Source organism: Triplophysa dalaica, chromosome 7 (genome assembly GCF_015846415.1).
Source record: "Triplophysa dalaica isolate WHDGS20190420 chromosome 7, ASM1584641v1, whole genome shotgun sequence".
In the NCBI taxonomy this organism is placed as follows: domain Eukaryota; kingdom Metazoa; phylum Chordata; class Actinopteri; order Cypriniformes; family Nemacheilidae; genus Triplophysa; species Triplophysa dalaica.
The window spans coordinates 11811762-11824061 of record NC_079548.1 but is presented as its reverse complement, the minus strand read 5'-3'; the positions used below and the strand labels follow the sequence as shown (position 1 = coordinate 11824061).

At 36.5% G+C, this 12300-nt stretch overlaps 1 long non-coding RNA gene across 1 annotated transcript; it reads right to left on the bottom strand.

Annotated features, from left to right (window-relative positions):
* Window positions 1-2085: 2085 nt before the first annotated feature.
* LOC130426714 (uncharacterized) lies at window positions 2086-11847 on the bottom strand. The gene is made up of 3 exons (XR_008907220.1): window positions 11829-11847; window positions 2831-2866; window positions 2086-2200 (listed from the first exon to the last, which is right to left on the bottom strand). It is a non-coding gene; the product is annotated as an uncharacterized LOC130426714 (long non-coding RNA).
* Window positions 11848-12300: the final 453 nt, after the last annotated feature.

Below are 12300 nucleotides of genomic sequence, written 5' to 3'. Positions count from 1 at the left end.
ACTCCTTCAAAATCAGATCCAGACATTTCTAACGGTGAAACATTCAGAAGGACACACTTCAGAGTATCAGTATACTACACATTCCTGGATTCTTGGGTCTGGTCTGCCACACCAAGAGTTTAAAAATAAAACAAGGTTGCGTGTGAGACATCAAAATGATGGTTATGGAAAAAGATTCATGTCAGGGGGAGTAAACCTAAACCTATTGATTTTTTTAAACATCTAACAAAACATGCAAAATAAACCTAGGGAAAATTGGCCAGAGGTTGAAACAACTTTTTTTATGCACGCCAGCACACATATATTGATATATACCCACCATAATATTTAAAGTATATATCTAACTTATTTCACCTGAAGTAAATATTTGCTCATTTGTTTTAGCAAATTCTTTATCTGAATGCAAAAAACAGTACATCTTAAACCAAACTAAGCTGGTTTGCTGACCCTGGTTGATTTAAGCTGATCTTAGTTGGTTTAAGATGCCTAGCCAAGCTGGACTTCAGCTGGTCTCCCAGCCCGACCAGTTAAGGTCTGCAAACTTAAGTCAATAAATTGTTTGATCATTGGTCTCAATTTAGCCAGTCAGAACCCCTGTGACAGAGCTAGTGTATAGGCTACCGACAGAGACAGTGACTGACGTTTGTTTATGTGCAGAATCACAACGACGCAACTAGCACTTTGACAAATATGCAAACGCACACATGGCGAGACATTAGGAGGATTTCTTTCTCTTACCATCACGGCCCTCATCCGCTAAATGACAAGAAACAATGAAAGCATTATTAGGATAAAGCAGCACATAAAGAGAGACGTGTTACAAACACCAACATACAACACCATACAGCATAACTACTGAATTACAAAGTAGACAGTTGGTCTGGGCGTCCTGTACTCAGTCTACTGTTAAAGAAAAAACTTCAAACATTGTTTCTGGAAAACTGAAAAAAAACTCAAACATTGTTTTCAGCACATGTTAATGCAAACATATCTTGAACCGTCATGTTGGACCAAGGGCACTGGTTTGAAATGTCATTAAATATATGAAATAAAATTCTGTGTGCAGTATATTTTCTTATTGTATATTTTCTTGTATATTTAGGGACTCCAAGGGCCTCTCGAACTTACTGAAAATGACTGCTAAGATAACTAAATTTCAATCAAAAATATTTCAAGTATCTCTAAACAGTATCTCTATTGTTTTTGTGAAATATTTCAGAAATAAAAGGTCAGATTCTATTTGAATGAAAATCATGATTTATAAAAATGAATAAAAACTGAGTTATCCGTTTCTGCTTTCTTCATTTTAAACAGTATATTTCTATTGCACAATAAAACAAAAATCCAAAACATATTTTTAAAAAGAGCCTTGTAGTCACACATGCACACTCACCTTTTCATTTCATCATACTATCCTACCAAGTGCTTTGGCACTGCTCTAGAACATAACAATATCTTCTACAGTGCACATATTTCAACACGGTGTACAGTTATAGAGCAACTGTGTTGCATTATCATAATCAGATTCTGTGCACATTAAGCGCAAAAATTACTGAATTAAATGTTATGAGCTCTAAACCTTACAGCTTAAACAATGATAAGAATATATTTGTGAATACATTTAACATAAAAAGTACAAATAGCCAAAGCATTGAATTGTGTGATATATGAACTGTAAATACAGATTTTTTTTATGATTTTTGCAATCTACTGTTGTTTTGTTTTGTGATTCATACAATTCAGCAACAAGAAAATGTCTCCTGGTTTCATAATGTTCTCGCAACAGGAGTGAATTAAGTTTGCTCTTTTTATGAAGATATGCATTAGGTAGACATTACCAGTCAACCAAATGACTACATCTTTATGCATTTGCCTTTATGTTCAGTCATTTTTACTTTGATTGACTAAATCCTTTATATGAACTGTGGGAATATAGTTTGTTATTAAACGGTTCACTTCACAGAGAATTGCGAGTTGATTCAGGTGTGGTTGCTGAGTGACGTTGATGTGTAATAAAGGGCAAATTTCAGGTCTAAGGTTTGGAACAAGTTGTTTGAATTTACAGTATATATAATAACTGACTTGATGTTAACTTATACAAACTAATAGAAGTAATGCAACCTCTTGGACCCCTGACAGACTGAATTAAGACAAAAGGCATCTGGAGATTATTCAGGTGACTCACCTTCTGCAGGCTTATCTGTGAAAGAAGAGATACAGAGAGTGAGTCTGCCTGCTTCTGAAGAAGGAGTAAAAAATCTTAACGGTTAATACTGGGTGTACTGGAGGAGTATTAAAGGGGTCATATGATCACAAATATTATCATTTGTTTTTGATATAATGCAATGTGTATACACGATTTAAGGTTAAAAAACTCTGTATTTTCCACATACTGATTTTTTTCAAGGCTCAGCGCTCTGAAAAGTGAAGTGTGCTATGATAGCCCAGTTAACCAGTGTGTATTGAATGGTTGAATAGTGCAAGCGTATGACAGAAATGTAACGCTTCTTGCAGTATTTGGAACATCAGGTTCCAAAGCAATTGTACTGACGGTTACGCCCAACTTACTTGTGTAAACATTTGGGCGGTCTTAGTCAAATCATGCCACAAACTGACGTAGATTTGTGGAGGTGTGGTTACAAGAGGTGTTTCAGGCAGCATTTGCGATTAGATAGAATGCATCTTTTGTTTTCCGACACTTAAATTTTTGCAATTTTACATGTCTAATACATGCATGGGCAACTATAAACACTCCAAAGACACATAAAAACACGTGTTCACACCATATGACCCCTTTAAGACTGAAGAGATCACAGTTGCAGGTACATACCAGCAGGGGGAGTCTCCTGCTTCTCTGCCTTAGCAGCTGAAAAAAATAAATGTAAAGTTAGTATTCAAAGGAGGCCATAATAGTTTAGAAACAAAACAGTCCGCAACTTTTATATATCAAAACTAAAACACTTATACATTTGGTCAGAGTCAATTTATTTGCAACCATCATGAACATTCAGGCAACTCAACACAACATACATACAATTTGACCCAGAATGCTAATATTTGCTTGCATAAGCTACTTAAAACAATAAATCCTAAATTATTTCTGGTAGCTGTACCTATAAACCATAACGAAACAAAATTCCATTCACTTTAAAGCTTTTCAAGTGACTAGTCTTAAGGGTGGACCCCATTATAAACCCATTTTCCAACACATCAACTATCTTTTAAAGTGCTGATATGTTTTACAAACAGGTCATTTGAGAATCTCCTCTATCCTTTGGTCAACATTAGGTGTGAACAGCTTTGCTCCAGACTGCCAGCCTCCTCCTTCAACCTCACAAACCGTGTCTCTCTCTCTCCTCAAGACACAACCTTGGCCCCAGATTGACTCCGCGGATCTGAGGGAGGGGTCGCCCCTTTACTCTTTAACATTAGGACATAAGACACCACACTTAGCCTTGGCCCCTAGGGTCAGATTGCGTGACCGCCCTCAGGTTCTGGTCTCTGCCGGCATACCCACATCCCGACACGTCTATTTTTGATAAGGTTTGTCTTTCAGGGCGCAATACGTTAATGGTTCTCAGGCACTTCTGGTATATCTCCTTGTCTCGGAGGAGAAAGATCCAGCGAGTTATAAATGCTTCTCCTGCCTCAGGATCTAAGACCCTGGCTGAGATGTCCATCCAAAAAAGGACAGGGGTCACAAGAGAGTTGTAGGTCACTTTTTTACATGAACAGGAACATGTAACAACTTGGATAATTACTGTGAAATACACAAGTTCTCTGAGATGACATTGTGGACTCGTGAGGAACAGGTCTGGCAGCTTTAATTCGCTTAATAGAGTTTAGTTATAATATTAAAATACGACATATAAATCTGCTGGCACTGCAATGTGTGCATGTAGCTTGCTGTTGCTATGGAAACAAATCTAATTCACACACTTGAGTAAACATCTATTAATCTATTTTATTTGTCTTGCCTCCTATCCTTGCAAAAAATGTCCACGCCTCTCCACTTTGGTATGTACTCATTTAGCTTACGGACCAGCAAAATTCAGCTGATAAAGGTCAGGCAACTACTTTTTTAGGCACCATTTTAGGGATAAACATCCAAGAATATGCTGGTGTTAGTCACAGGGTACTACCATAGATGCATAGTACATTTCTTTGTTCTGTTAAACAAAAAATGAGATATTTTTAAGAATGTAGGAAAGCAAACATTTCTGGGGCACCATTGTAATTTTTCCTACTATTGTAATCAATGGTGACCAAGAACTGCTCGGTTACAAGCACTCTTCGAAGTACCTTTCTCGGTGTTCATCAGAACTAAAAAATGTATACAGATTTAAAACAACTTGAGGGAGAGTAAATGATGACAGAATTTGTTTTTTGGGTGAACTGTCCCTTTAAGTCAGTAGGTAAGTCATTTGGTCTACATGAAATTGCCTGTCAGTGAGATAGGTTGTTAAAACACAGTAGTAAATTATCAGTAGATTTATGCAGCTGTGTTATGTTCTACACAGGCAGACACATTTTTATGATTTGCTTTTACTATGTCACCCCATCCTTGGTGGATTCTTTGGCAACCATTCGTCAGCGCTGCCTCTGTCATTCAAGTTGGTTCTGATCACTGATACACACAATCAAGGTGCTAAAACTTAACATACACTCACACACGCACACCTTCTCTTGTCATTGTAAACCTGAATGACTTTCTTTCTCCTGCCCAACTAAATAGGAGATATTTTGATGAATGGTGAATAACTACTGCCACATTGACGTCAATGGAAACCACTGAGACATTTCACAAAATATCTTCCTTTGTGTCACACAGAAGAAAGTGTCAGGTTTTAATGACATATGATTGCATAAACCATTACTTTAACTAAATTTACCAAGTCATTTCTTACAATTTTTAATAATTTCTTCTGGCGAGCAACAGAACAGGGCCAAAGAGAGGTAACCAAGAGGACCAACAAATTAAATGTGGCCATGTTAAATTAGCACAGAGTAGATTCGGGTGTCTAAGTGTATGTTTCATGAACATCACATGAGAGTGTAAACGAGTTGGTCTTAATCCCTCTCCTCTCCTTTGCCTCCTCTGTGACTGCGTACACCCCATCTTCACACATAAATCTATAAACAGACTGAAGAATATGTCTGTTTTCTTTCCTCTTCATTTCAGAGGGATACAAATATGGAAGCGTCTAAACACTAAAGCATAATAGCCATTACTGTTTCGCCTTGCGCCAGGCTCATGGATCACACTGCTATTCTGAAACCCAGTAAAACATCCACACACTGCACTGAAATTGAGAACAGTATGAAATTCCAGCATCAGCACTTTAAACTCGTATATGTGGCCGCACTCTGAATTTGCTCACTTTAGTACATAAACCTTCAAGTGCATCGCTCTGCTTTGCTGACAAAACACTCTCGCTCTCTATGTTCTGTTAGGAAACCTCTGTGGAATGTACACTGAGTTAATCTCTTGAGACATTTACTTCACTACTGTCTGTATCTCTTCCTTCACCGCTGCTCCTGCAGTGGCTGTGACTCTATCGCAATAGGAAAATGCCATCTTTAAGCCGTAAGCTTTCAGCACAGTTGAAATACAGATGCAGTCAAAGATAATATAATGGTTAGGCATGATAAGAACAGACTGTCAGGCCACAGAAACTATCACACTTGATATCTACATCTTTAAAGGAAAATCTCTTCCTACTGTTTGAAATGTAGTTAAATTGGTAGTTTTTTCCAAAAAAAAAACATTTTGCATCATTTATTCACCCTTCTGACATTCAAAACCTGTATAACTTTCTTCTGCAGAACACAAAAGAAAATATTTTGAAAAATGTTTTTGCGGTTTGTGTACATACAATGGTAATGGGGGCCAATGTTGTTTTGTTACCACATCCTTAAAATATCTTCTTTTGTGTTCTCCGGGTTTTGAATGCCATCGAGGTGGGTAATTGATGACAGGAATTTTTATTTTTGGCCAAACCAACGCTTTAATGGTGTCAGATTTTCCAGACATCTTTGGATGTAATAACTGGGAGCAGGAGCCCTGAAGCTTTCACTTTGTTTGTCTTAAGTAAACATGTCAAGCCATTCTGCCCCGCATTAATGTTGACAAATATTCTTCTCATAGCCCCCTATACTATATATAATATCCCTTTTAATTAAATATTATTTTATTAAATATTTAATATATTATTATTATTATTATTAAATTAATTAAATATCATTTTATTTCAGATTAGGTATATGGATGCAATATTTGTGTGCATGCTTTATGACCCGTAAGTTAAAGCAACAAAACCATTATAAAAGGAACAAAATGCAATAAATAACGGAAATACAAAATAACAAGAAATATGATATTGAAACTGGCCCGCATCCTATTTATACTTTTGGATTCTGGCCCTCAGAGAAAAGTAGTTGAAGACCCCGGCTATATATGGTCTTGATGATTTTAGACTTGTCACATACAGTGCTATACAAACAGAATCTGAAAAGACGCTTGGAGTGTTTACAACCAGCCTGTGGTGTTTGAGGTGTGACTAACACTTGAAAACTGTGATCTCTGCCACTCGAAAGTGTAGCATACAGTCATGCCAACCAATCCTAAAAGGCCTTTTAATATGTAAAAATCCATTTTGCAATGCGTGTAAAAATGTTTTATTGAATATAAATAAACAATAAAAATAAAATAAATAATATTTAACGTTTATGGGGTCTTGGTCTTAAGGCTTAAATTTGTTCTGCATGGGTCATAAGCTAAAAGTGATAATTACATGAAAAACAAGTGTCTTCACCATTACAGTGAACTTGTAACAATTTGATGGCTCCTTAAAGAAGTAACTGAACTAAAAACTAGTTGAGTTAATAAAGGCTACAATAACTTTCAGTTCATTAAGATGGACAGACAATTCTTTGACTATCAAGAATCAGGATATGGACTTGAGAGGTCTAGTGTTGGTCTGGACTTTAAGGGGTCTACCATCTAGTTTTGTCGTGTGAGTCTTTGGTGGTCTTGTATTGATCTGGGTCTTGGAGGATATGGACTGATGTCCAATAAATAAATTAAATTATTTCATTTAAAAAGTTACAATTTGAGAATAAGAGCATTTTAAAGTAACTGGAATGAAATGCATGACGTGTTGGTGTTTCTAAAATTAATTATCCCATCCAAAAAGATATAATTTTTTTCTCAGGCCTCGTTCAACAGGGATCCAGATTGAAAGTAGCTATTTTTACAAGCAGGAGTGTGATGAAGTGCCACTGGCATTAGAAACATTTGGAGTGGATACAAGCGCACGGAGGGTCGTCGGCAGATGATGAAGCTTCCCTCTTTTATGAGGATGAGAGAGTGATTCTTTTGGCAGAGAGGGGAAACACTTCACCGTGATGGTGCAATAACTATCAGTCTCCCACTGTGGGTGACGGACATGATGATTTGAGTTATAGACTTAGATCGTAAACATCTCCTTCCTGCATATTTATATTAAATGATAGATGAGTGGTCGAGGACAAACATGGAGATTGGGATGCGAGAAAACGGTGACTGTGCAGGAAGAGGGATTTACACTAGTTAAGCAGGGTGATATCTGGTCATGGTTTATGTAGCCAGAGAATAAAAATAAACTGGTTGCTGTGCGTCATTATGTATGTAATTACAGTATAATCTATATGAAGCTATTAAAGATTTAAAGTTAGACTAAATATAACTTCAGCTATATTCTTATATATGCAAAACTGTCTAAGGTGATCAAAAAAGGCTGGTTTTCCTCTTTGTCATCTTTGATTGGTTAACCAAATAGATAGCCCCACCCCAGGCTCATGCTATTGACAACGATGGTGTATTTTGATAGTGTCGCAGGGTTCAAGTTGAGCCAGGAAAGAAGAAATTTTAAAACATAAAATCAGTCTTCAGGTTTACACATATAAACAGAAGAAATACTTCATGATTCAACATGTAATATATTTTATAATTAATTAGTATCGCCAGTATTTATAAACTAAAGACAGGCTATTGTTAAACATTGACAAACACTTATGTGATGTTGAAATAAATAGCAGCCTCTGACAGCAATATCTCTCTCTCTCTCTCCATAGCACATATATGGATAAGATTTATACCAGGGACGCCGATGAAGCAGAAGATGTAACGCTGTGATGGAAATGTAGAAGATTTAACAGAGATAAACAGACACAAATTGGCACCCTGGTTGTGATTGTTCTGGTCTTATCTTCTTTAAACGGGATCACGGTCCAGAGCAGGTGTGCTCAATCCTGCTCCTGGATATCTACCTTCCTGCAGAGTTTAATGAAACACTCCTGAACCAGCTTATCAAGGACATTAGGTTCTTAAATATTTCATGATTTACGATCTCCAGGAGCAGAACTGAGCAGTCTTGGTGTATGAAATATTCAATAGCAGTTATGATACCGTCATAGTTATCATAGTACGATATTAGGTCATGCAACACGTATCCCATTACGGTTATGTTGGAGGACATATTTCTGAACCTTTAAAAGTGTGCGCTCATACATCTGTGTGCGATCCATCATGAATAAGACACATGCCAAAGAGAGCATTGTGATGATGATGGTATAAGGTCAGGCTATACTAGCACAGTAAGAAATGAGACGTTGAATGCCAGGACACCCAGTCGTCCCTGTCAATGTGTGAATGTGTGGGTGGATTTACTTAGATATACACTTTTGTTGGATTATTTAGACAAAAAACTCCCTGGGGATGTATGAAGATACAAACTAGATTAAAAATAAAACAAAACCTTGAATATTTCTTAATACTCTGGTTTACTTTGGATTACAGGGCACGAGGGGATAGTCCATGCACCCAACAAAAATCTGTCATCATTTATTCACCCTCATGTCGTTCAAAACCTGTATATGACTCTTTCTTCGGTGAGATGCAAAAGAAGATATTTTGAGAAAAGTCTCTGTGTGTCTAGAAATAGAAGTCATTGGGGCAAATGTTGTTTGGCTATATGCTTTCTCTTTAAAATACCTTGTTCTGTGTTCTGCAGAACAAAAACAATCATACAGACTTGGAAGGAAAATTTGGATGATTAAATAATGACAGTATTGTGACATGACATTTAACTGCCATGCTAAAACCTGGAAATAATCTCAGATCGTGTCTGTGCAGTCCTACTTCACTGTTATACTGTAGTACTATTATTACAAAGTCTATTATCACAGAGCAACATGCAGGGGCACACCCGTCTCTAAACACATGACCACTGTCAACATGTCCATTTGTAAAAGTTCACACCCTACCGACTCCTCAAGGCCGCGAGGCTATTCTGGAACCTGTTTATTAAAGAATCGTGCTCCCCGACAGTAACTATGGTTCCAGGAGATCCAGTCAGACTTTATCTGGACAAGCTTTCATTCACAGCAAAGAGGGTTGTGTGTGGGGTGGAAGGACCTAGCATGTGAGTGTAAAATGTAAGAATCAGTGAAGGGAAAAGATAGTTTTTATGTGTGGTCCTTGAAGAGTGAGTGTGGGATAAATGATGAAAAAATGGGAAATGAAAAGAAATTAAATGAGACAAAGGGGTAAGGGGGTAGCAGGTCACTGCTTACTTATGGGGCAAGTTATTTGACACTGCTGATGTCATGCTCTCAGACTGGCCGCAACCGCATGTGAGGCAATAGGGCGAAGTTACAGTAGAAGGAAAAAATGAATCATAAGAGACACCGAAGACATGGAAGGAATGGTCACACAAGACATAGCAAAAATACTGACATGATCCCGTGTTTTTAAAAGGTCATTCTGGGGAAAAGACTTGCTTATGCGTATGCTAAGTGTGTCCCTATGACTTACTACTGTTCCATAGATCAGTTTGGCCAGTTTGAATGTCTCCATTCAAAAAAAAAAATGTTTTGGAGCATAAATTCCTGAACATGACCTGCGTAAGAATTATTGCAGTTTCCAATGTGCAGTTACTGGAATTTCTTGTTCCATTTACAGTAATTACAAAAATGATCCTCCTTTTCCACAGTTAAGCATCTTAGTGCCACAATCTCTTTATATTACTTTCTGGTGCATTCAAATGAATCAAATGCAATTTCTTTACTATTCTGCTGTCATATTATAATGCTGACTTCCAGCTGGACCACAAAACCTGCCCATACCCGCTCATGTAGAGGGCCAGTGTCTTTCAGAGTTTATCTTCCACCGTCTAGTCTATTTGGTCATCAGTCATCCTTATCCAACATAATATCAGCAGTAATAAAGTAAAGATCTCGATGTCACACTGATGGGATTGATTTTGAATTGTACTGTACTTAGAAGGGTTTAAAGAATAATCAATAGATTCATTTTTAAATTCAGAATTTCACCTGCAGGGTAAATCAACCAATGAATGTTTACACAAAGGCAATTATTAAAAAACATATCTGCAGGGCAAACACAAATTAATCTGCCAACATTGCATGTAGCTTTATGATCTACTCCGGGAGTATTAGAGTAATGTTTATTTGAAGAGCTCTTTTACAAAACACTATAAATCCATTTGAAATTTTTTATGAAAATGTCATTTTTTTACCTAGACCCAGACATTTTGTTAATATTCAATTAATCCTCTTAAAAGGGTCTGTTGGCTCAGTCTGAACATGTTAAACAATGATTGTTAAATGAAACAACCATATTGTCGATTATAAATTCAAAGTTTATTTTTATTTTTTTCAAAACGCTACAAATCCATCCTTTTTTTCAAAAAAATGTTGGTTTATTTCATAAAAACAAACAAACAAGAGAACATTAAACATATGACATCAGGGTTTTCATACTATAAATGAATATATATCAAATAAATGCAAATGCATGAAATAAATAACAGCCAAATAAAGAAAAAAAGTCACAAACTAAATAGTAAAATAAAATAAATATTTTCAATTTCAAGTTTCAATATTTTCCACCACATACAACAAATAATTTAAATATAACACAAACAAATAGCACTAACGAGCGAATTCTGATTGGTCATATCGCATTTAGGCTAAAAACAGGTTCGGGACTTATAGCGTTTTGGAAAGAAACTGCATCTTGCCTTACACTTTAAATAAGGAAATACAGCGATTTGGCATGAAACATTGATGGAGCAGTGAATAGGTTTAGTACACAGCAAAATGGCATGACAAACTCATTTTTTTTTTAAATTTGCCGTTTAAATTAATGCGTTTTGGAAAAGAGCTCTTCATTTGTAACTGAATTTAGACATTTTTTATGCTTTTTCCTTGAAAGTAAAATTATGTTTTTCATTAAACTAATGTGTAATGCAAAGCTATTTTCATCACTGCTTGATTTTTACTGACTCAAGAAATCATAACCGAGAAAAGTATCACCTGTGTTTAGTCACGTCGACCCCTATACATCCACTGTTTGCTGCCAAAACATAAAACTGATATCTCACTCCTGTTGCTGCCAAACTAACCTATAAAACTAATCTTTCACCACCTGTCAGAGCTAAGATGGTGTAACCATCTCCTTACAATAAGTAATACATTCAGACCATTGATTCAGAAACATTAACCACATGAGACTGTTTTTCTCAGTCAACAAAGGGTGTGATTCAATTCTTGACTGGCCAGTAACTGAAATTGACAATGAGTTCATCTTATTGGCATATACGTCAACTATATGATTACAGAGGAAACACAAATCTTGGACAGAAACTTAACAATACAACTAGAAAAGGGCATCGTTTCTATAAGTGTAATGTTAAATAAATAAAAACAGTGATGATTAAGATAAATTGCTGTTATAAATGCTGAATCATAAATGAAAGGCTTACCTGGCTTCTTTGGTTCAGGCATGGTGGGTTGTCATATGTCGGTCACTCTCACTTTTCTTTCTACTATACTTTACAAATCTGTCATCCCTTTTTATTTACTCCTCCCTTGGCAAGCTTGTCCCCACCATCCTTAAGAAACTTTGAGGAGGGCGGGCGAGGAAAAAAACGATGCAGGGAGGGAGAGTCACACAACAAGTGTCACTTGAGATCTTATCGGAATCCAATTTGTCTGCAGCAAGAAGACCAGAGTAAAGAAAGAGACCAGAGTAAAACCAGGATAGACATTGTAACGAAGGCAAAATGTTAACTGTTTATCTTCTTAAACAGGCCAGTTCCCTCAAAAATGGTCATCTTTATTAACCCTGAAAATGTTTCATGATTTTTTATGTGCTCGATATAACTTTTCCCCCTCTGTAGAAGTTTGTTTGAAAACACAATACAATCTATCTTGTACCTGTGATCACCCACGAAC